General features: G+C 41.6%; 1 protein-coding gene and 1 long non-coding RNA gene across 6 annotated transcripts in view; one reads left to right on the top strand and one right to left on the bottom strand.

The window, feature by feature from the left end:
• The window catches only part of KCNJ16 (potassium inwardly rectifying channel subfamily J member 16), a 499,644-nt gene that overhangs the window by 395,359 nt on the left and 79,494 nt on the right, over nt 1-24,791 (top strand). The window lies entirely within an intron of this gene.
• LOC102166398 (uncharacterized) lies at nt 13,401-23,911 on the bottom strand. The gene is made up of 3 exons (XR_002337049.2): nt 23,379-23,911; nt 15,984-16,148; nt 13,401-15,638 (listed from the first exon to the last, which is right to left on the bottom strand). It is a non-coding gene; the product is annotated as an uncharacterized LOC102166398 (long non-coding RNA).

The following is a 24,791-nucleotide window of genomic DNA, read 5'->3' as shown; positions in this document are numbered from 1 at the left end:
TTACCCGGAGCCCTCTGACCTCTGCTGCATTTCTTCTTTCCTGGGAATGCTTACAAAAATGTGAATGATTGACTTTGAAAACTAGCCTATCCAATTTAATTATTTTAATCCCACCACAAATCATGGCTGCAATGGGAAATGTTATTGAAGATTATAGAAGCCTAGATTCTCAAGAAAATTTAATCGTTTTAAAAAAATAATTTTTGGAAGGCATCTAGTCACCATGACAACATTTTTTTTTCTTCTTTTTTTTTTTGGTCTTTTTGCCTTTTCTAGGGCTGCTCCTGTGGCATATGGAAGTTCCCAGGCTAGGGGTCTAATTGGAGCTGTAGCCGCTGGCCTATGCCAGAGCCACAGCAACACAGGATCCAAGCCACATCTGCAACCTACACCACAGCTCACAGCAATCCCAGATCCTTAACCCACTGAGCAAGGCCAGGGATCGAACCCGCAACCCCATGGTTCCCAGCTGGATTCATTAACCACTGCGCCATGACGGGAACTCCAACAACCATTGACTTTGATATCATTCTGTTTTTCTGTCCTGTGTCCCGAGATCAACTTCACACGTCTTCAAAGCACCTTGATGTTTAATAGGATAGATAAAGAATAAAGGTCATTTTTAACCAGCTGGAAAGTGTGGATCCCCTCATAGCGATGCTACCATGCCAAAGCTGGAAGCTGCACTTCTATGTGAAGGGAGCCACTGAGGAACTGAGGGCAGCCTGCAGAAGGCAGTCAAGGGCAGGCACATTTGCTTTTAGCAAACAGGAAGCCTGCAGTCTTCCCATCATCCTGTAATAGAAAGAGTCAACAAGATACGACCGAGGAAGTAATTCAGATCTCATGGTGCCTACCGACTTTCTGATAAAGGATAGTTGCAAAATCACAAGCCATGTGCTTCTGAAGGACAAGACATTCCCTAACATGAAGGACAGCCAAAGGTGACTTGGTTATTCAATTCTGTATTTACTTAAAATACCAATATGGAATGCCTCCCATCTCTCAGTTACCATGAAGGGTTGGAGAGATTGAAGAAACTGGGTGGTGGATGCCCCAATGATGAAAACAGGGCCTTGAGCAGGTCACAGTACGATGGGAAACAGAGCTGTGCCATATCATCATTTGTAGTTACCAGTGCGAAATAGAGCCCTAAACCATTTGCTAGGGAAGGATGCGTGTTGCCTGAGAAGAGGGGAGGGTTTGTTGAGGATGTAAGGACCTCTGGTAAGTCAAGGGTACGGTATATGCAGCAGCAGTTCTAGACGTTAAGCTTTCTCAGTTAGACAAATGAATGAGTCCACTTTCATGCTACAAATATGTTCTATCCCCTATGAATGGCCCTTCAGCTGTGTCGGGAGTAGGATGGAGCAGCTGACACTTGGACATTAAGAACAGGGAACAGTAGCTGGTGTGCAGCTTTAATCTGCACAGGTCTCCTGAGTTCTGGTCTCTGCTGGTCCAAGCTAACTGGGTGGTAAGGGCAAGGAAGAAGCACCAAAAGCTTGTTTTTTTTCGAACTAGGCACAGCTTAACAAACTTTCATTTGCATCAGCAACTCCCTTGACTTGTTATTAGTGTTTCTTGTGAGGTTACAGCATGGACATTCCTACCTCACTGACCACTGTGCGTGTGTGTGTGTGTGTGTGTGTGTGTGTGTGTGTGTGTGCGCGTGCGCGCACTACAGTTCTATCCAGACCTCACCCAAGAGTTTATGTTTAGAAGGGAGCACAGGGTAGGGGGGAGATTCTGAAAGACAGGATGGAAAAAATAATTTGAAAAGGGAGAAAGAGGGCAGTTTTTCTAGCCTGGTACAGATTCTCTTTCCATGGTCCTCCATGGCAATTCTCTCTCCCTACTTCTTTTTGTGTGTGTGTGTGTGTGTGTGTCTTTTTTTGGCCTTTTTTTCTATGGCCACTTCCTGAAGCATATGGAGGTTCCCAGGTTAGGTGTCTAATCGGAGCTGTAGGCACCGGCCTATGCCAGAGCCACAGCAACGGGGGATCCGAGCCGCGTCTGCAACCTACACCACAGCTCATGGCAACGCCGGATCCTTAACCCACTGAGCAAGGGCAGGAATCGAACCCACAACCTCATGGTTCCTAGTCAGGTTCATTAACCACTGCGCCACGATGGGAACTCCTCTCCCCACTTCTTATTGCTCCTGACGATCTGTGGCACTCATCTTTGGGAATGCCATGGGGCAAAGGACTTTTAGGAAGGAGAAAACAAAATGGAAAAGCATCTGGAGTGATACCAGATTACGCCTACTGAATGGTAGCTTGGGACAAAATTCTATCTTTGGTTTCCTGGCTCTCTGCTTGGAAGGTCTCAAGTCATAGATTAATATAAACAGGATTTGCAGGGAAAAAAATAACTTCTGGGTGGCTCTTGTGTCCTTTAATGAGTTAACATCAGTCTGTATTTTTAAAATAGCCTTGATGTATAAATTTCAAAATATTATGACTAATAGCTAGTGATAGAAATACTATCACCGTACTGAATTCAAAATGACTTTGACTTGTACCTGTTAAATGTGTTCCTTACTTTGAAGGTGATAGTTGCTTTTTTTTTTTAACTGTTAGAATAATCGAAATTACTAAGTCTTTAAGGTTTTCACAAGCGACTGTTATTTTGTTTAATGATTAAGATGCCCCGTGACCATGCCAGTCAGGTTTCCTATAGCCGTCTGCCTGAGTGCCTTCATATGCTTCTCAGTGAAGACAATTCATTAAGCGGAGAATCACATTTTATTTATTCAGAAATGAAGCCATAAGTCAGAAACATATTCAGCTGGACCATAGATCCTGATTTTTTGTCCACAAAATTTGTCATTTTACCCATGATTTCCATACAGAAAGTGGCATAGCTTGGAAATAGATTGTTAAAGGAAACGTTTCTAGTGAGATTTAAAATGTGGAATGGAAGCGAGCCTCTGGGGGAAAATTACCAAAAAGGACTTTGAACTTTAAAATGGGCTAAAAGAATGAACGAGACGGGGTAATTCCTCTGGTCCATTTTGAAGTGAGGGTGTCCATCCCTACTCTTTCCAGCTTTATGATTCTTTATCTTTCCTGAGATCTTGTGAAGCTCTTGCATTTCAACTTGCTCGTTATCAAGGGCCGTGAAAACCCCATTAGGATAATCCCGTGGAACCTCTTTCCACTCGCCCTTTGTGGTGTGGGTGTTCAGGGCATGCAGGAACTTCCAGATCAGTATCAGCTTTGAGAGCTCAGCGTAATTTCAGGAAATAAGCCGAGTGCCCCATCTGACCACCTGTCAGTGTGCCTGCTTCCAAAGAGCTTGCTGTTTTCTCCCGACAACCTTGAAAGTCACTTCCAGGACCAGAAAGCCCTCTTCTAAGTCAGAGGAAAAGAAATACTTTCAGTGAAATGGTTAAGAATTCAAGGAAGAAAAGCGACGAACACCACATACAGGCCCACTCACAGTGAAGACGAGACCTGGACAAACGTTTGGAAGGTACAGCTTCCTACTTCCTTTCAAGGTAATTGCAGTATCCAGGACAGTGAACATTCCGTCAAAAGCTGGGCTCTGCCAATGTGCATTCTTCTCCCCAGAGAATAACCACGAGAAATCAGTTTTAATTCAAGAGGAAATTACTCGTTTAGATTAAAGAGACTGACAAGTTCATGTCTAGTCTGGCCCAAGTACCACAGGCAAAAGCATAGGTACTCGACAAAGGTCAAGATGAGAGACCCAGGGCTCCTTATTAGCTGTGTGACATTGAAGTCAACTTCAAGGCTCCTATTTTTATTGGTAAAATGTAAGTGATAATTTTGTGTGGACTCATGAGGTTATAAGGATTAAATAAGATAACATACTTTAGCCAGACCTTCAGCAAATGCTACAGAGGAGAGAGCTGCTATTAATAGCTCAAGATAGTTGTTTCCTACTGGATTTTTCCCCCTGCAGTGGATCTCTTTCAACTGGATGGTAGTAATGGATTTTTATCTATTTGGGGGGAAAATAAGGTCACACGGAACAAACCTACTTTTTACTCCTTTTTACTCCTTTGTTATGATATAAGCTTTGCCTCAGGAAATACCTGGAACAAGAGCAATTTAAATATATTGTGAGGGGTTCCTCATTTTTAAATGGTTAGCTAACTAAAGGCCACAAGAACCATGACAGGGTGTGTTATTGTTTTCCTTGGTTTACTAGGCTTAATGGTGAATTCTCACTGTTAGAATTACAATATTAGCATAGAATTAGTGTGCTGTTAGGATTAGCTCTGAAGAGATCTCTGCTCCCTAGAAAGTGGGTATCCTGCCTTACCCATAAGAGAGATAAAGATGACACTTGTTGCATTCTAAAGTGACTTTATTTCATTCATCGTAGATGCCCACTGAGCCAGGCTGGCAGTAAAAAGGTACAAATTCCTTCTACAAACAGAGCAGGTGCTGCTTTTTAGAAGTTAGATGGCTGACAATTAATATTATATTTTTTTAACCCATTTTAACAAACACATTGATGACACTTTTGTAGTTTGAGGGATTTCAATCTGTTGTTGGCACTGTTACCTTGCTGCATGTGGCGCTTGTTCACACAATTCTCAGGTTTCACTGAGCTTGGGATTTTCCATGTGGTTGTCTTGGAACAACTTTGCTTTGTCCACTGACCAACCCAACAAATAGTGAAGGGTCAGAAACAAAAATGTTGAGGGTCCAGGTGCCAGAATGGATGTGTTTCTGTGACAGAATTCTGCTGCATTGTCAGTAAGAGCCCCCGTTTTCCCACTGTTCGGAATACTGCCGTCACCGTCTCATTCCAGCTTGGGACAAACTAAGGGAGCAGGTTCCATGTGTAGACTATATACAATATTTAAAACTGTTTGTGGGAGTTCCCATTGTGGCTCAGCGGGGATACTAGGTAAGAAGCCGACTAATATCCATGAGGATGGGAGTTCAATCCCCGGCCTTGCTTAGTGTGTTAAGGATCCAGCACTGCCCCAAGCTGTGGTGTAGGTCACAGATGCAGCCCGGCTCCCGTGTTGCTGTGACGATGGTGTAGACCTGCAGCTGCAGCTCTGATTTGATCCCTAGCCTGAGAATTTCCATATGCCACAGGTGTGGCCCTAAAAAGAAAAAAAAAGTTTTTACTCAAACCCAAATCATTTCTAATTCGCTTCGTTGAGACCGTATTATTTGTTGTCAAGAAAAATTCCGTATCTGAATTATAATGCACAGATTCGTAGCTCCATTTTCAGAGACAGGACCGATTATCGTGTCACAAGCCAGCAAAAGTACCAACTTTCAGAATCACACATTAAACAGTCACCTTTAAGGTAAAATGATTTGACTTATTTTATTTAAATACATTACATACTATATGATAACTGGGTTGTATGTTAAAAGGAAAGCAAGAGAGAAGGAGGTGACTAAAGTTCTAGCTTAATCTCATGGAATAATAAACTGCAAATAGATTATAGGAACATGGCAAAGACTTATCCAAGAATCATGGAATTTCTAGGCTGGAAGGAGTCTTAGGTTGGACTTTGGCCCTCCTAATTTTAGAGATGAAATATTGAAACAAAGGGAAAGCAAATGGCATCTCAGGGTTACAGATTAGTAAGTGGCAAAGTTGGAAAGACAAACTCAGTCTCTCAATTTTAAGAATTCAGTGTTTTTCAAAGTATGTAATCAGATTGTGTCTTCTTTTCCACATTTTGCATTTCAATTGCATTTAATTTAATACACACCTATTTCCACACCAATTTGGTTCCTACCATCTTTTATGGATACCCTCTAAAACACAGAGGTATGCTAATTCATTGATGAAACTTAATGAAATAATCCAGAATTTACCTTTTATTTTATATCAGAAATGACTTCCCTATTAGTTATACTTTTATATTTTATGAAAAATAACTGCACATATATAGTTATGTGTTATATGTAGTGACATATAGTATTATATGTAGTTGTATATATTGCATATATAGTTTTATATATACAATGTTTAAATTTTTTTCTAGGGCAACTGACTGGATTCTGGGAAAACTCAGTTCATGCATCAATCAGAATGAATCATTACAACTTATCCTAAGCATGTACCCCAGGGGTGAAATGCCTGGTTCCTTCCATGCACTTTCTTCTTCACAGAGACATGTCAGAGAAATGGTTATTAGTAGAAGTTGCTTTGTCCATTTCTGACTAATTTGAGGGAAATGGTAGCAGTTTTCTTACTATTATATCACGATGCCTGGAGTTTGGTCTTGTGACAGCACAAGCTACATCTGCCTGTTTAGATGACTCAACAGTTTGACTTTGTCAAATCAATTTATTCACACATTGTTTTACTGATATATTTAAAGTGCTAGCTGTGCATCAGGCCCCCAACCTGCCTAGCCAAGCTGAGATTTTCCTTTGATGGGTCCAAATCAAAGTACAGAAAACCAGTGATGCAACTAGGCTTGCATTAAGGAATGACCATGGCCCTGAGACTAACCTACTGGGGAGGGAGGCATTCACCCAAGATATGGTGACCAAAAAAGAGTAGAAAATCACACTCTACCTGGACAAGGGGTGAAGTACCAGCAGATCAACCAGGAGGGGGAACGACAGTAGATTGCAGGTAGCGGCAACAAGCAAATCCTTGGATCGCCTGATCCGAGGCCGGGCTCAAAAGCATCAGTAGCTAGAAAAAGCTGTGGGAGTGGGGAGGTTGTCAGTTAACATGCACGTGCAAGCAACATGCACGTCTAATCAAACAAACAAAATGTCTCCTGCGGGAGAAATGATGAGGCCTCCTGGGTATTTGTAGTGTCAACAATCGATGATGCCGTGTCTTTTACTTTTTTCTTTATACCCACTTAACATTTATGAGTTTCAGTTGACTATTCCCTCCTCTGGACTCCTCATTTTTTACCTCCTCTCCCCCAAGGACCGCATGTCACCTGTCACAGCTTAGAACTGATCAGACAGGAGTATTTTCCACTGATTACTGTTCTCTGCTCTCCTCCAGTTACTGAGACCTGAGCTGGGCCAAATGAATGAACTTGAGACTGTGCTGCCAAGTTGAATACACTGCACAATTCAGTTTCTGCCTCTTGAATCCCTATGGTTCATTCATCTGTAGCTCGCTCTCTTTTTTCTTAAATAAATCACCCAAGGCACTATTATAGGCAGGCCCTGATGCTGTGTTCCAATAGCTCAGTTTTGTTGGGAATTACAATCATATGAGAGAAATCTCCCATGAAGAATGACAGCAATAACTCAGTAAGGGAGAGCATTGGAAGTTTGTGTTCTTACTTTTAAAAGAATCAGATTTTTTTTTTTTTAAATCATGATCTCTTCTTTGCTTAAAACTTCTGAAATCTTGGTAGAGTAGGGACAGTTATACAACATTCAGACTTCAGGCTCTGTTAATCTCTCAACTCTAGGGAAGAAAAAAAGGGTGACTCACCAGTCATCAGTGGTTTATGGAAGAATTGTACAGTGTTACTCTGAGAAAACAAAATATATTGGTTCCATAAAGGAAACAGAAACATTTGTCTTCAAAGAAATGTAGGTAAAAGGGTTTAATACCTTCAATGAAATCATGTTCCCTCTATGAAACATCTGCTGATTTCCTTTTAATTCTAGAAAGCAAATATTGTTCTCACATGACTCCTTGATGGTGATTCAGGCAGAGTTCCCCAGGAAGGCCCTGGGATTGAGTGATTGCTAAAGATTTACTAGATTATGGTCAAGAAAATTAAGAAACATATTGCCCTAAATGTGAAGAAGTTAAAAAAAATTTTGTCCTTTTTAATGGCAAAGAAACTCTGTTTAGCAAGTTTATTAACTTTGAGAATCGATTTTCCCTGTTTTGTTCTGGGTTTCTAACTGTGATCCTAGGCCTGGCTTTTTCCTCTGTTCCTCATCTATCATCCTGTCCAGATCAATATATGGCCTCTGTCCTTGGATGGCACAGCTTTCTGTTTGTAGGCTTCGGGATAAAATATCAAGAGACTGAGACATTTAGTAACCTTTCTAAACAAACAAACAAAAAAAAAAACTTGGCTTTCTTTTCTTTCTAGAAGCCTGGATTCATTTAACTCTATAGAGTTGGTAGACTCTTCCCCCTTGTTTTTGTTTGTTTGGTTGGTTGGTTGGTTTTTGTGTTTTTAGGGCTGCACCCGTGGCATATGGAGGTTCCCAACCTAGGGGTCGAAACTGAGCTGTAGCTGCTGACCTACGCCAAAGCCACAGCAACATGGGGTCCAAGCTGCGTCTGTGATCTACACCACAGCTCACGGCAATGCCAGATCCTTAACCTACTGAGTGAGGCCAGGGATCAAACCTGTGTCCTCACGGATACTAGTCAGATTCCTTTACACTGAGCCACAATAGGAACTCCTCCCCCTTGTTATAATCTTGGCTCTCTAGTTTGACCTAAAAGAGGCTTTCTTAAGTGACTATAAAACAAATGCATATTATTAACACAAAACATTCTCAGGGGCAGAGGAAGTTTTGAAGCTGACCTTTGGTACCGATTGTCTTAGCCAATTCTTCAGGAATCAATTTAATCATAGAAGGGATATGTATAAGAAGATTTGCATTGTGCATATGTGGATGCATGTTTTGTAGGTTGTTTTCTGGATTAGCATTAATTAAAAACATGATGAAAAAGAGGCCCAACCTGATGTGGGTGTTCCTGTTATTTTATATTTACATTGCATCTTTGTAAAATCCTTTCCAAAGAGTAAGTAAGATTCCTAGACAGAGGATATTCTGAACTTTGCCCATTATTGAAAAACCAGATGAGATGTATTGAAAAGCATTTGCTTTGCATTATTTATGTAAGTAAACCAGTGTCAGAGAATTGGCAACACACACACTGAATAACCCAAAATCCAAATAAGTGAAGCAAGAAAAGAACATTTCAAGGGTAAGAAATTGCTGGATACATTTTCAGAATATAACAGTAGCAATGCTATATATATGCTATGCTATAAAAGGCTTTGATTAAAATCTGGAACAAACAGAAGAATTAAAAAAAAAACCCAGAGTTGGGGTAAAGAAGATGAGCAGAAAAAGATAACACGATCAGTCAGTAAGGTGCTCCATCCTATCAGAAGCTCTTGAACAGTCTTTGACTCTATCATACTTATGGTCCTCTTGGGGACAAGAAAAACACATAGAAGTAAGGTGATTTCATATGTCCACACAACCCTGAACAGCTGTTTGGAAACCTTCACAGAGTTAAGAAAAATTTGAACTCTTCATTTGACTGTTAGGTATTAAATAAGCATAACCTGAAAAGATACAGTCAGTTCTGCCATAACACTTGTTTTGAACATGCAGATTAGTTCCAGTGCATTTAATATATTAAGGAACAATTGGACATAATGTGTTTGCTTGAGCATAACATGTCATTTGAACAAGCTTCCTGTTGGCCTACCTGTGATTCTGTTTTCAAGAAATACTAGGTGAGTGAAAAAACTGCACCCAAGCCAGCAGAGCTACAGAGGAATACAACACACACACACACTCACTCTCTCTCTCTCTCTCTCTCTCTCTCTCTATCCCTGGCCATCTCAGTTCACCAAATGTGTTATGAGCTCATCTACCTACATTTAATAGTACTACTTCCATCAGATTTCAGGGAACCCTCCTTCCACCACTTCTCAATAACTTGCAAACTGCAAACCTTTCTTCCAATGCCCACTTCCCCAAGTAAACCTCAGGCCTTTCCCAAGGCAAAATGCTGTGTTCACTGTAGCATTTATGCATTCTTTAATATTGACCATGCATAAAACAGTGACACTCCACTGTTTTATCAGGGTCTTGTCTTTTTATTTTTTAATTTCTAGGGCTGCACCTGCAGCATATGGAAGTTCCCAGTTTAGGGGTCAAATCGGAGCTGCAGCTGCAGACCTACACCACAGCCACAGCCCTACACCACAGCTGTAGCAACACCGGATCGGAACTGCATCTGCAACCTATGCTGCAGCTTGGGACAAAACTTAACCCACTGAGTGAGACCAGGGATTAAACCCGCATCCTCATGGACACTATGTCGGGTTCTTCACCCACCAAGCCACAACGGGAACTCCTTATTTTTATCTTTTAATAATACGTCACTGATGAAGTTTTTGAGTATTGTGCCCCTTACCCTGTTTTCTCCGTAAGTCCTTGGTTTTTGTTTGTTTTTTGCTTTTCATTTTTATGTTTTTGCAGACTATGGTGATTTTTAAGAACACTGAATGTGTTTTGTAGTAGAACTGTTAGACCACAGAGGAGAACTTATGGGTGACAAGCATGTGGGACACTAAACACTCAAATGTGCCAGGACTCTGCTTTGGAGATGCTGTGTCCTCCAACAGGATCTGTTCACCACCCTCACTGTATTAGCAAAAAAAACTAAATGTGTTACTTTGTCTTCATTTTTGAGTTTGTCCTTTAGCCATTTCATTCCTAATGCCCCCATGGCTTCATTTACCCAGAATGAACCTAACCAGCTGGCAGTGCCTCATACTCAGAGATGGGTTTTCCAAAGACCAAATGGACCATTTTCTTGCCTTTTCAAAGAGTGCCACACAGGAAGGAAAACAAGAAATTCAACTTTTAAGCTGGGCTATTCATGGCCTTTGCGAAATCCTGGCCAAGAATCAGAGCTTTTCATTACGATGCATCTCACTCATTTCCAAATAGAATGAACTGGCCTTTTCATTAAGGCCGTAGGAAAGAGAAGTTGGGTTACCCTAGTCATTCAGTGTTGTTATCTGATGAGTGAAAAAATGGATTACTTTTCAATATGCATTTGGGGAGCCCAGTACTTTCTTTCACTGGGTTCTATTTTGTGAAAATTGGTTCAGTGGAAAGGAGAAGTCCAATCTTGCATATTCTTCATGCCTTTCCGCTCTGTGGGCAGCGGAGAAGGATAGGTGGGCTCGGAAACCGCATGTGGAGCGCTCACATGGCTGTTTCCCACTGTCAGGAGAGCCCCAGCATCCCACCCACTCGAGAACACTCTGCTCCCGTAACCAACAGGAGTGTTACTTCACTACGTTTCTTAGCTTTCAGCTAAAGCCGACACACACACAGGCACACACTGGCACCCACTGTGACCCTTCTTTCTTCTACCAACCCCCGCTCCCTGGAGATATCAGTTTGCAGAAGAAGGGAGAGCCCCCATTCTAAATTCATTATTAGGAAACAGAATGATCTCTGACACCGAACCTATTAAAATACTTGGTGGATAAACAATATACAGCTTGGCTTTAATATGAACTAAATTTACTGTTTAAAAAGTTGGACTAATGCCGCGGGAGCGGCCCAAGAAATAGCAACAACAACAACAACAAAAAAAGACAAAAAGACAAAAAAAAAAAAAAAAAAAAAAAAAAGGTTGGACTTCCCGTTGTGGCTCAGCAGTTATGAATGTGACTAGTATTCACAAGGACGTGGGTTCAATCCCTGGCCTTGCTCAGTGGGTTAAGGATCTCGCATTGCCGTGAGCTGTGGTGTAGGTCACAGACGTGGCTCAGATTCGGCATTGCTGTGCCGGAGGCTGGCAACTATAGTTCTGATTCAACCCCTAGCCAGGGAATTTCCATATGCCGAGGGTGCAGTCCTAGAAAAGACAAAAAAAAAAAACAAAAACAAAAAAAACCTAACTCTCCGTGATTTATAAATTACTGAAATGAATACGCTATACTGACTTACTTGGATACTCTTAAATAACATCTTTGAAGGTATTATTTTTACTCTATTTTGTGAGTGTTCCAGACCACCACATTCTTTTCGGTTTCCAGACCCAGTTCCAACATCGCAGGGACAATGTCCCCACAAAAAGGGGCAATTTTCCAGACACCTATTGAGTGTCCTGTCATCCAACTCAGTTCTGAAACCATGTACCCAGATGTAGCGTCAGATTCTACGGGCGAAGGGTTCACTCCTACAAGACTGCCCCCTCTCCCTCTTTGGGATAGCAGGTGCAAGCCCGGTTGTTAGCTGAGCTTCTGACCACTGACTGGCTACCAATTAGAAGTTCCTACAGCCCCCTCCAACTCAGAGTGTCAATTGCAAGTTCAGGTGATCACCTGGACTTCTGACCAACTGTCATCGATCAGAGATTCCATGACCTTCTCCTTGGGTTTGATAAAGTTGCTAGAGTGGCTCACAGAACTCAGAGGAACATTACTTATTAGATCACTCATTTACTAGAAAAGCATATGACTCAGCAACAGCTGGATTGAAGAGATGCATAGGGTGAGGTATGGGGAAAGGTGGGGCTTCCAGGCCCTCTCCAGGCCCACCACTGCCCCAGAACCTACACATGGTAACCAGCTGGGAAGCTCTCCCAACCCCACCCTTGTGGGGGTTTAGGGAAGCTTTGTTACATAGTCATTGCTGATTAAATTATTGACCGGTGGTAATACCATATGATATCACTTATATCTGGAATCTAATATAAGGCGCAAATGAACCTTTCCACAGAAAAGAAAATCATGAATTTGCAGAATAGACTTGTGGTTGCCAAGGGGAAAGGAGAGGGAGTGGGGTGGTTGGGGAGCTTGGGGTTAATTGATACAAACTATTGCCTTTGGAATGGATTAGCAATGAGATCCTGCTGTGAAGCACTGGGAACTATGTCTAGTCACTTATGATGGAGCATGAGAATGTGAGAAAAAAGAAAGGATACATGTATGTGTAACTGGGTCACTATGCTGTACAGTAGAAAAAAAATTGTATTGGGGAAATAACTATTAAAAACATTAATAATCAGAGTTCCCGTCATGGCTCAGTGGTTAACGAATCCGACTAGGAACCATGAGGTTGCAGGTTTGATCCCTGGCCTTGCTCAGTGGGTTAAGGATCCGGCGTTGCCCTGAGCTGTGGTGTAGGTTGCAGAAGTGGCTTGGATCCCGCGTTGCTGTGGCTCCGGTGTAGGCCAGTGGCTACAGCTCTGATTAGACCCCTAGCCTGGGAACCGCCATATGCTGCGGGAGTGACCCTAGAAATGTCAAAAAGACCAAAATAATAATAATAATAAAATATTAAAATAAATTAATTAAAAGCCCCCCCCCCAAAAAAATTATTGACTGCTGGTAAATGATTCAACCTCTAGCCCCTCTCAGCTCCCCAGAGGCTAAAGGGGATGGGACAGGTAGTTCTGACCTTCAAGTCTCAAGGTTGGTTTCCCTGGCAACCAGCCCTCACTAGAGGGCTGAGCAATTGTTACCTCATTAACATAACAAAAGACATGTTTATTGCTCTTATCACAGGAAATTCCAGGGGTATTAGGAGCTCTGCCAGGAAGAGGTCTTATTATAAATCACAATATCACACTTAGAAGTAGTTTTTTGCATATCTAATTCATTATACTATTTTTTAAAAAGAGAAGAGGGTAGTGGGCAAAGGATTGCCATGGATAGTATGTAACCCATTAGATAGAACTGTTCAAACGTCTTTATTGGAAGTGAAAATCTATCATCCAGGTATCTTGTTTACATAATATTAATCATTCAGGTATTTGGTAATGTGTGTGTATGTGAGAGAGAGACAGAGAGGGAGAGAGAATATACTGGTCCTTAGCAATCTTTGAAATGCATAGATCAGGTTAAGAGAAATCATTAAGCAAAATAAACTTTTTAGAATAATTTTATGCAGAGGTTCATCTATACAATTCTGATAAATTTTGGCTCCTTCATTCTTTGCCCTTATGTATAAATCAAATCAAATAGTTGAAATATGAAATATGTTGCTTTCTAAGCTGGATTCTGATTTACAAAGTATTGAAGCAACTAAACATTGTAAATATAGTCAATTTATCTCAGAAAAAAAAAAGTGTCAAGAATTAGTTTGCCTTTAAACAGCACAATACAAATCCACAACTAAATGCAGTATTTCCAAGCCTGTGAAATCTCTTGGTAACCCTATGCATTTCAGTTGTAGGTAGATGTATATTTTATGCAGTGCAGGGTGAGAACCTGTGGATGAACCTGGCAGCACTAATGGCCTGAACCTAGCCAGCACCCAGAGTGGGACTGGAAGCCACGTGCCCGGCAGGACTCAAAGCCAGCCAAAATCCAGACTGGGATTTAAACACACAGTGTTAAATTAAAATCACTTACCTGGTGTCTGCACTCACCGAGGTTCAGGTTCTTTTTGCCTCTGTGCAGAAGGCATTCAGCGAGAGAGAAAAAGATAGGCAAGAAATAGATTTATTAAGATAGGACGCTTGTGACAGATGCAAGCAAGCAGGCAAGGAGGCTCTGCCCCAGGGTTAGGGGGGCTATAGTTTTATCATCCAAGGGGAGTGAGGGTCGGAAAAGACCTCCTCTTCCATTCTCGGCGTAGTAGCTCCTCCTCCTCCGTATCCAGAATGGAGTGTATGCAAATCAGCAGAAGGGCGGTCCTCAAGCTCCAGCCCTTGATCTGAATCTGAATGCAGGCCTCATCCTATCCATCCAAAGACCTGAAGCAATTCTCGCACCTCCACTTACCAAGCAGGGCTGACTTGTTCTGATGGCTTTCTTGAGCAGTTTGTTAACTTACAGTGATCTCCCGAAGTGCCCTAAGTTTCCCTCTCTACCTGTGGTCCCTCTCTGGGACCCCTACAACTACCTGTGCCTCCTCCTTCCCCATCACAGATATGATGGCAGTAATAAGAGTATACAAAAATGTATGGAAATCTTCCATTTTGAAAACTAATAACTGCTGGGAACATTTATATGTGAGCAATAGCAAATAACTTTTAAGTCTTAGAAGGCTATATATATAGCCTTTATACCTTATGCTTTATAAAGATGACAATAATTTTTTATTGTCTGACTGTCTGCATGATCCCACCCAAATATTTACCCTAAAACTTCAAATGGCTACTTGGATTTTTTTTTAAAACTGAATTGATCAGTCCATTTTTTTCACACATTCAATCAGTAAACGTGTTTATTGAACACATATTTTTCTCGGGTGGCTATGGGGTGAAAACATTGCACCCTAATCACTTGATGTTGTTCCCCAGAACTTATCCCTTTGGAGAAAGAAATCAGCAAAGAGACTGAGGGTATGAGGCAAATAAGCGTTTATTCAGAGAGAAGAGAGAGAAGATAGAAGTGGGGAAAAGCACGGTCAGGCTCCAGTGGGTGGTGGGAGAGGGAGAGACAGAGAGAGGAAGAGAGAGACACTGTGATTTAAATCACCTGAATTGAGCCAGTCCTTTCCGGCTTCCTCTAGCCAATCATCTCGCTTTGTCTGGCCTTGAGCCCACATTTGGCCTGACTCAGGGCCCTCTCCTGTGTGCACACTCGCATCTTTTAGCCAGGATGGATTCTAACACCCAGGTTTCTGGGAAGTTGACACGATATACTGTGGTCTGGTGCCTCTCCTTTCTCTGACCCCAGAGGGATCTTTCTGTGGTTTTGGAGGTCTCCTGGGCCTCAAGAATGAGTAATAAATAGTCTCTGTCTTGTATCCACGCAAGACACAGCTCCTCCTTGCTCCTGCCGTGCGCTTTATCTTGAAGTTATCTGTCCACAGGGAACAGGTTACAGTTGCTCAGCCTGGGACCCATCTATTTCTTGCTTCAATAGCATGGGCCAGGTCCTGTGTTAGGTGTTGAGTATGTGATGCAGAACAAAGAAGACGTTATCCCTAGTCTTACTGATGTGGCTTCATTTCATGATCCTATGAGCAGATGGAACAATAAAGTTACATACTGTCTACTTAAGGAAAACCCACAACAGGAGACTGTGAGTTTAAGTTTTATTGGGGGACATACTGAGGACTGTAGCCTGGGAGACGGTCACCCAGTTAGTACTGAGAAAACTGCTCCACAGAGGTAGGGGAGAAGCCAGTCGATAAATGAATTTCTTGGCTGGGAAATACAGGCAGCTGAGCATATCTCTTGGCAAAATGCTATTGCTAACCACTAAGAACAGATCTCTTAAATGATGATTTTAATGCTTTTCTATGTATGAGAAGGTGTGAGAATCTGGGGTCATGGAGATGCTTTCTAAGATGTGCACCTACCTGTCCAGGGATCTGTTTCTTCAAAGCACAGAGGGCCTTATCCTGCTTTCCTTCCTGAATTCCGCTCAAGGTGCATGGTTGGTGGGCTGCTGGAGTAAGTTATGACTTCACCCTTTTAGACCCGAGTGGTAGGAGTGATCTTCTGTCCTTCTTTGTCTGCAGTACCTAAAAGAGATGAGAGAGGCCATCCAACTCTTTATTTTGCATACTAGAAAATGAAGAGCCCAAGAAATCAAAGTGTTTTGACAAAGGTCACACTTCTGGTCAGTTGTCGGTTCAGAAGTAAAATCAGGTTTCCTGACATTTTCTCTAATGATGTTGTTCTGAAAATGACTGCTTGTACGTAGTTGACGCGATAGAAGAATATTCTTTTTATTAACAAGTGAAGAATCTTCAGGAAGACTCTTCCTGAGATAATGAACACTCAGAATTATTTTTGACTTTTTTCCTACTGCTTAGTTTTTCAGCTGCCACATAGTATAAAGGTATTTTATTCCATTTACATGTGCCTAATTCTTCTACTCACTGACTTCAACACTCATTACTATCTTATCCTTTCTAAATTATACCTCCTTTTTTCACCCTTCTGCCTTGACTGTGTTTTTGCCATTCAACTTGTACTGAAATGGGCTGGATTCACATTTCTGACCCCAGCCTTCAGTGGCTCCCCATTTCCTTTGAAATCAAGTACGGTGTCCTCATCTGATGATGAAGTTCTTCCAGGCTCTGATGTGAATCACTTTTTTCAGTCTTTGCTTCATTATAGGTGCCCTCAAACCTCACCAGTATTGTTTCCCCGAGGGTTTCCCTCGCCAGCCTTTGTGCATGCGTTTCTTTAGGTTTAGAATACATTCGTAACCTCCTCCGTGTCTTGGAAGTTCATTGGTTCATTGTGACATCACCGCTTGCATGCAGCTCTTGCTCATCTCCACCAATGCATGGACCTGTCCTTACTAAGTTTCCATAAATAATGCTTTGTTCTTCTTTGAAGTATTCACATTACCTAAAATCCAGCAATTTCTTAAAAACTTGTACACTTATTGAATTGTCCTATTAGACTAATGACTTCCTGAGAGCAGGCATGGAACCATATCTTATTCAAGTTCATACTGCTGTGTTTAGTATATTCCTTGGAGTGTACAGGTGCTCAGTCAGTGTGTGTTAAATCAAATTCCAAATTTATATTATATATATATTTATTTATGATATATAGTTATAGAATTATATTTATAAATTTATAGTATATATTTCTGTAACTAAATATATTTCTAATATTAATTTTTATATTTCTAAAATTTAAAAGATAAAGATCCTTCCTCCTTTCCTTCCATCACATCCTTTTTCCTCATCCTCCCTCTCTCCATCCTTCCCTGCCCTTCCATTTCTTCTAGAAAAATGCCAAAATCTTAACTCTGTGTCTGCTTTACTATATATAGATGTAAGAGTCCGTGAAAAGATTCAAGGGGTTGGTGTAACTTAATGACGTTCATTTTTGCTATGTGAGTGATATGAAAGTCCTAGGGACTGGAGTTTATTTAAACAAATAAAGATATCAAATGGGAAGAGAGAACTTTATGACAGGAGTGAGTCGTGTGATGTGAAACAGGAAGGAAGTGTAATCAGGGTCTGGAAGGACCTGGAAGAGGATGGGGGCGGTCTTCCCATTAGATCCACTGCAAGGTCCAGAACTCAGGCAGGGACGCCAGGGGCTGTGAGTACTTGAGGCAGGGTCCGCAGGGTTCTACAAAGTGGGAATTATTCTCAGTTGAGCAAACACATTCAACACCTACCAAATAAGCATACGGAAAAGTATACCAAGAAAGACATTTACTTGATATATTGGATTTACATTGAGTTTTAAATCTGTCCAAAAAGAGACATAATCTAAACTTCAGATTCTGAGATTTTCACTCTGACTTAGTCAAATCTCCCTCTCGCACTAGCTTCTGATCTTATTTGGAATAGAGATGCAAACACTGCTTGATAGGTGCCATAATTCGCAATGATTTTGCTTTCCCTGGGGGTTGATGACATTGGGTCTGGGGTTCCTTGTTGATCCCTAATCAATATACTGGTTAGACTAAGGAAAGATTTTCCTCAGCTCATACTTAGGTGGAAACAAGTGGTTAAGATCTCCAGTTCTGCAGCCAATTGCCGGGTTCAGATCCTGGGGCCTTCATGTGTTAGACGTGGGGCCTTGAGCGGACAACTTAAGATGTTTGTGCCTGCCTCAGTTTCCCCATTGGTTAAGTGAGAAAAATAAATGACAGAACACCTGAAAAGTGTCTTAACAGGTACCTGCTACTTATATCCACTGAGTAATTGTTTCTTGTGACTTTTATTTATATTCTAATGATTATGCCACAGTAAAAATATACAGTTGGAAGATTTCAGACAAAAGTTGACTTCAGTTTAGAGCAATGCTTTTAGTTACTTATATCAAATCTAACACGTTGCAATAGACATCTTAAATTATTTCAGTTGAAATGACACTATTTGACACAGCTAGATTTAATTCTGCTCTTGTACAAATCCACCAGCTTTAGTTCCCATCGTGACTCAGTGGTACCGAACCCGACTAATATCCATGAGAACATAGGTTCAATCCCTGGCCTCACTCAGTGGGTTAAGGATCCAGCGTTGTCACGAGCTGCAGTGTCCGGTCACAGACGCAGCTCTGATCTGGCGTTGCTGTGGCTATGGTGTAGGCAGGCAGCTACAAGTGCGATTCGAAACCTAGCCTGGGAACCTCCATGTGGCCCTAAAAAGATGAAAGAGAGAAAGAGGGAGGGAGGGAGGGAGGAAGGAAGGGAGAAAGAAGATGCAGTGTGTTATGAAAATGCTAACATAGATTGCTCCTTCAGGAAAAACATTAAAATTGATTATCACCCCCCTCCGCCCACGCCGACTTCTTATCATACACACTCTGAACACAGAGCCCTTTAGTATATAAACAGAAAAGCAAGGAGGAAAGGAGGGAGGAGGAGCAAGGAAGGAATCAAGGAAGGCGGTCTGGCAAGAAAGACATTGTAAGAGTCAGCGTTGTAGTTCTCCTTACAATACGAGGCATTTGGCTTGTGGTTTGAGGGACTAGCTCTGTGAAGTTTATCTTTACAGCAGGAAAAATCCCCTTTGCATAAGCCCAGGCACCACACTGCAGTTATATTCCCTTTGGAGACTCCCGTGGTCTCAAGTTCTCCAGCCTCCGAGGACAAACATCCAATCAGTCAGGCTTCCCCTCGGCCCGCGCAGGAGAACCGAAGACCACGTGGCTCTTGTAGACAAAACAAGAAGATAGACAGACTCGCTGGAAATGTCTAGTTTTTGAAAAGTACCTGATGTGGAAAAAGATTAAAAGAGACATAGGAATGGAAAATTCCGTTGCTGGCTTCCTGTTCTCTTTCCGGCTAAGGTGGGATTAGTTACCAGCTGTCAAAAGAAATACCGCTTTTATTTCTTATTTGCGGGGGGATGGGGGGAGGAAGGAAAGCATTAGAGGAAAAAACTGTCTTGGAGAAGGAGGCGGAGAGGAGGAGAGGACCTTTTTTGCAATCCGTTCCTATAGCTTGAGAGAGGACAGGAAGGGATGGCGGTGGGGGTGGGGGAGGATTTGCTGCCATATAAAAATCGAAGAATCAAGGACACGACCTCCCTGAAATACTTCCTAATGGAATAACCAATGTGGTCATGAAGTGAGTTAGGGGTTGGGGGCTCGAAGAAGTCAGGTAATTCTTTCACCTCTTCCCGAGGAGAAACAAAGAAAGAGTTCATAGAAGAAAGTCTTTAGACTATGGGCATCCTTTGAAATCCAATCAGCCGTGTTTGATGCCATTCCCATTCCCATAAGGCATGCTTCCTTGAGGAGGGTGATGACTTTTCAATATGTAAGCACTTGTTGTGGAGAAATAGGACGTACCTAGTGTTCAGGCACATCTCCCAGCGTGGCATCACGGAGGTGGCACGCTGGACAGTTTACAAAGTCTAATCAGGCTACAGCTGCAGTTAATGCCCACAATTTAGAGTAAACCCTAAATCAGTAAATGCAGGTGTGATTGAAGAGTACACGGAAGCCAGCACATGCTGCAAACGTTGTGCTCCTTCTGCTTCTTCTAGAGATGTTGGGAATTTCACGGCGAGGGCTTCATTCTTTGTCTTCAAGACAAGAGCTCCTTGACAAAGGTTAAAAAGTGAAATTCAAAAGAGTATATATAATAAATCTCAGTTTTTTCCCTTAAAACAATAGGGGAAAAGACTGGAAATAACTTTGTCAAAGGAAATTGAGGCTTCTGATTAATTTGTGTGGCCTCCGTTGTATTCTTATGTATATCATCTATGATAAACATACATAACTTGAATATCGAGAGAGATTTTTAAAGGTATTCTCCCATTTTTTCCCCTCTGGGAAGGATAATGCAGCTCTTGACCTGTGAGCACCATTCATTCAGTGTATCAAGCTCTTTTGTATGGTATAGTCAATTTCATCGTTTTTGTTTAAGTCTCTGGCTGAAATCCTGTGCATCAGCTTATAAAAATGCTGAACTGAATTGCTCCTCGAGGAAGCAAATTCCAGTTAACTTCTTTTCTTTGCCTTTGCCTCTTTTCCTATATATTCTGAAGGGCTTGGCACATGGTAAAACACAGAGTTCTTCAGGTGGAAATGAGATACAATGAAGGCAAATTTTGAAAGCAGGGATGATAGAGAAAGAACCAGGGCACAATCTAGTAATGACGACTTTGGGTGGAGCATATGGGTAGCAAGGGGGTCTTGGACCTTAGGAGAGATGAAGACGCACAGGAATGATAGGGAAGCCCATTAAGACAGCAACCCGAAGTAAGGGGTCGAGGAGAGTAAAATCAATCAGTCAGTCAGTCAGTCATTCAATAAGTGTCTGGTCTCCAAATATGGTATTCTAGCTTACTTAACAAAAGCTTTCATTCCTTGGTACCTCTTGTGTTACAGTTTTGTGCTAGACACTTCGTTGAATTCAGTGATGGATAAGGTTCTGTCCATCCTTACCCACGAGCATTTAAAACTTAGTGAAGGAAATGACACATGCAACAAAACCCCATGACATATAGATTGAAAGGGACAGAGCCTTTCAAAAGCTTTTTCTTTTTAAAAGCAATTTTTTTTTTTTTTTGTCTTTTGTCTTTTTTGTTGTTGTTGTTGATGTTGTTGCTATTTCTTGGGCCGCTCCCTCGGCATATGGAGATTCCCAGGCTAGGGGTTGAATCGGAGCTGTAGCCACCGGCCTACGCCAGAGCCACAGCAACGCGGGATCCGAGCCGCGTCTGCAACCTACACCACAGCTCACGGCAACGCCGGATCCTTAACCCACTGAGCAAGGGCAGGGACCGAACCCGCAACCTCATGGTTCCTAGTCGGATTCGTTAACCACTGCACCACGACGGGAACTCCTTTAAAAGTAATTTTTAAAATAAACTCTGAATTGATATTTATGATAGGCAAGGAAGGAACTAGTAAAAGAAACCTTGAAGGAAGGATAGAATGTTTTAGAGCAGTTTTAGGTTTTCAGTAGCATTGAGGGAAGGTATGAAGATTTCCCAAATACCCACTGCTCCCACGTATGCTTAACCTACCCCATTACCAGCATCACCCACCAGAAAGGTACTTAAAAAAAAAAAAAAAACAACTAAGGATGAACCTACATTTACTAAGAATGAGTCACATAATCACATAGGTTACTTTAGGGCTCACTCTTGCTATTGCATATACCATGGATTTGCAGGAATGTATAATGGTATATATCTGTCATTGCAATATCATACAGAGTGTTCCCACTTCTCTAGAAATGCTCTGTGCTCTGCTTATTCATATCTCCTTCCCTCTGCCCCCCACCACCCCCTGAGCTTTTTATTACCTCCCTAATTTTAGCTTTTTCGGACTGTCTTATAGTTGGAATCACACGTTATGTAGGCTTTTCAGATTGCCTTCTTTCACTTAGTAATATGCATTTCAGGTTTCTCCATGTATTTTCAAGACTTGATGGTTCATTTCCTTTTGGCACTGCATGGCATACCATTATCTGGAGGTACCACTTTCTATTTACCTACCAAGGATGTCTTGGTTCATTCTAAGTTTTGGCAGTTATAGATAAAACTGCTGTAAATATCTGTGTGCAAGTATTTGTGTGGACAGAGGTTTTTAACTCTTTTGCAGAAAGAATGATTGCTAGATAGTATGCAAACAGATAGGATTTTAAAGTATAGAAATTCAGCTGAGTTGGAATTAAGTATGTGCTAATCATTAATCAGAAAAGAACATTGCCTTTGGAGAATAGTGAATTGCATGGTTTAGCTAGTTCAGGGATTTGCAAACATTTTTCTGTAAAGGGCTGGATACCAAATATTTTAGGTTTTGAGGACCAGATGATCTCTGGGGAGCTTCTTAGGGTCACTGAACTCTGCTGTTACAGGGTGAAAGCAGCCATGGACAGTATGTAAATGACTGTGAAGGAGTAGGGCTGTGTTCCCATAAAACCATTTGTGGATCTTGAACTTTGAATTTCATGTAATTTCACATCACAAAGTATTCTTCCTCTTTTCATTTTCCCCCCACCATTTAAAAAGGTAAAAACTATTCTTAGCTCCTGGGTCTTAGAAAACCTGGAGTAAGGCCAAACAAAAATCATTTGTCTCTGACAGGCTAAACTTGGAATACCTCAGCTCTCTATACTAGACTATCGTATCGTACACAGAATGTGTCTAGTCTATCTTCTTTTTAGACCATTATTAAAATCTAAAATATGGCACAAATGAACCTATCCACAAAACGGAAAGAGACTCACAGACATAGACAACAGACTTGTGGTTGCCAGAGGGGGAGGCGGGAGAGAGAGAGGGATGGACTGGGGGTTTGGGGTCAGTAGATGCAAACTATTACACTTGGAATGGGTGAGCAGTGAGGTCCTACTACGTAGCACAGGGAGCTATATCTAGTCTCTTGGGATGGACCACGATGGAGGATAATATGAGAAAAAGAATGTGTGTATATATATGACTGGGTCACTTCGCTATACAGGAGAAATTGGCACAACATTGTAAGTCAACTATATTTAATAAAATAAAGAAATAAAATCATCAGGCAGCAATAAAGTATAAATTCTTGAAGAAGAGAATTATTTATCAAAGTTTCTGTGTTCAAATAATAAATTCCTTCGTCATCTTATAATTTGACAAATCTTAAAACAAAACATGGCCTTTCCATTTGCCTCAATTTCCCTTTGGATTTCAGGGAGGGTAACAGTTCCCCCAAACTGGACATCAGTCGATTTAATATTCAGTCAAGGTGGATTTAGGAAGCATAGAATGTAGCAGAAAAGCCACTCCAGATAATCATTTTCATTTGGCTTTAGAAAGTGTTTTTCTACTTACATGTGAGTATGGGTGTGTCTGCTGTTCCGGGAATTTACTTCAAACAAAGGAATGAAGGCAGGCTGTGATGCCCTGACTCAGTGAGCGGTGGGAAGCCATCCAGTTTCTCATCTTGCCTCCTGTCCTGCTCTTCTCTATCATCTTTCTTGTGCTGCACTTGGATGCCTCATCTTCTCAGATCAATCCAAACTCTTACACAAACAAAGCCACCTTTCCTGAGACAGTTCTTGTAGTGTTGTGACAGTTTGTTCTTTTTTAAGTCCTTTCAGATGGACCGCTAATAAAAGAAGCACAGCTTTCAAACAAGCTGGGTACAGAGCAAAGTAACTGTTCATACTCACTAAGCAATCGAGTCGGGTTTATTATGAGCAAACCACAATGAAAGTGGCCTCGATTTGGATAGAAATGTAAACATTTCTCCAGTCTTCAGATTTCTTCGCAGAAACCTTAACCTCTGGGTCCACTGCTTCGTGGACATTTGTGGGAGATGAAAAGATAGGTCAGGTCCCTTGGAGGGTTCAAACTCTTCTACCTGTTACTGTGTAACAGGTTGCAAATCATGTGATCCCATCACACTGTCAAAACCTGAATGCTGGCTAACAGGTTTGGAACACTAAGTATCAACCTGAGGAGGAGTTACCTTTGTTGCTACTACTATCCCCACTTTACAGGGGAAGAAACTGCCACGGGGAGAGAGTGAGCAGCTCCCAGTGTCACCAAGCTAGGAAACGGCAGAACCAGCTTTGAAATCCAATCTTGCTTCCTCACGTGTTCATGCTATTAAACATGGAAACAAAAACCAAACAAGCTCCAAACAGGAACTGTGGTCAGAACTTAGACCTAGCTCCTTAAATTTGGAGGGTTGACCAAACTAGATAGGACCTCCTCGACGCCCTGGCTGCTAAGCCTCTTTGGCGTAAAGAAAAATGCTGACCCTGCAATCCCACTCTTGGGCATATATCTGGACAAAGCTCTACTTAAAAGAGACACATGCACCCGCATGTTCATTGCAGCACTATTCACAATAGCCAGGACATGTAAACAATCCAAATGTCCATCGACAGATGATTGGATTCGGAAGATGTGGTATATATACACAATGGAATACTACTCAACCATAAAAAAGGATGACATAATGCCATTTGCAGCAACATGGATGGAACTAGAGAATCTCATACTGAGTGAAATGAGCCAGAAAGACAAAGGCAAATACCATATGATATCACTTATAATTGGAATCTAATATCCAGCACAAATGAACATCTCCTCAGAAAAGAAAATCATGGACTTGGAGAAGAGACTTGTGGTTGCCTGATGGGAGGGGGAGGGAGTGGGAGGGATCGGGAGCTTGGGCTTATCAGACACAACCTAGAATAGATTTACAAGGAGATCCTGCTGAATAGCATTGAGAAC

Source organism: Sus scrofa, chromosome 12, assembly GCF_054392235.1.
Source record: "Sus scrofa isolate SSC_HxYL_T2T_F1_AM1 chromosome 12, Sscrofa_HxYL_maternal_Yorkshire_Landrace_v2.0, whole genome shotgun sequence".
NCBI classification, from domain to species: domain Eukaryota; kingdom Metazoa; phylum Chordata; class Mammalia; order Artiodactyla; family Suidae; genus Sus; species Sus scrofa.
Note: the sequence above shows the minus strand (reverse complement) of the source record. Positions and strands in the feature narration are given on the sequence as shown.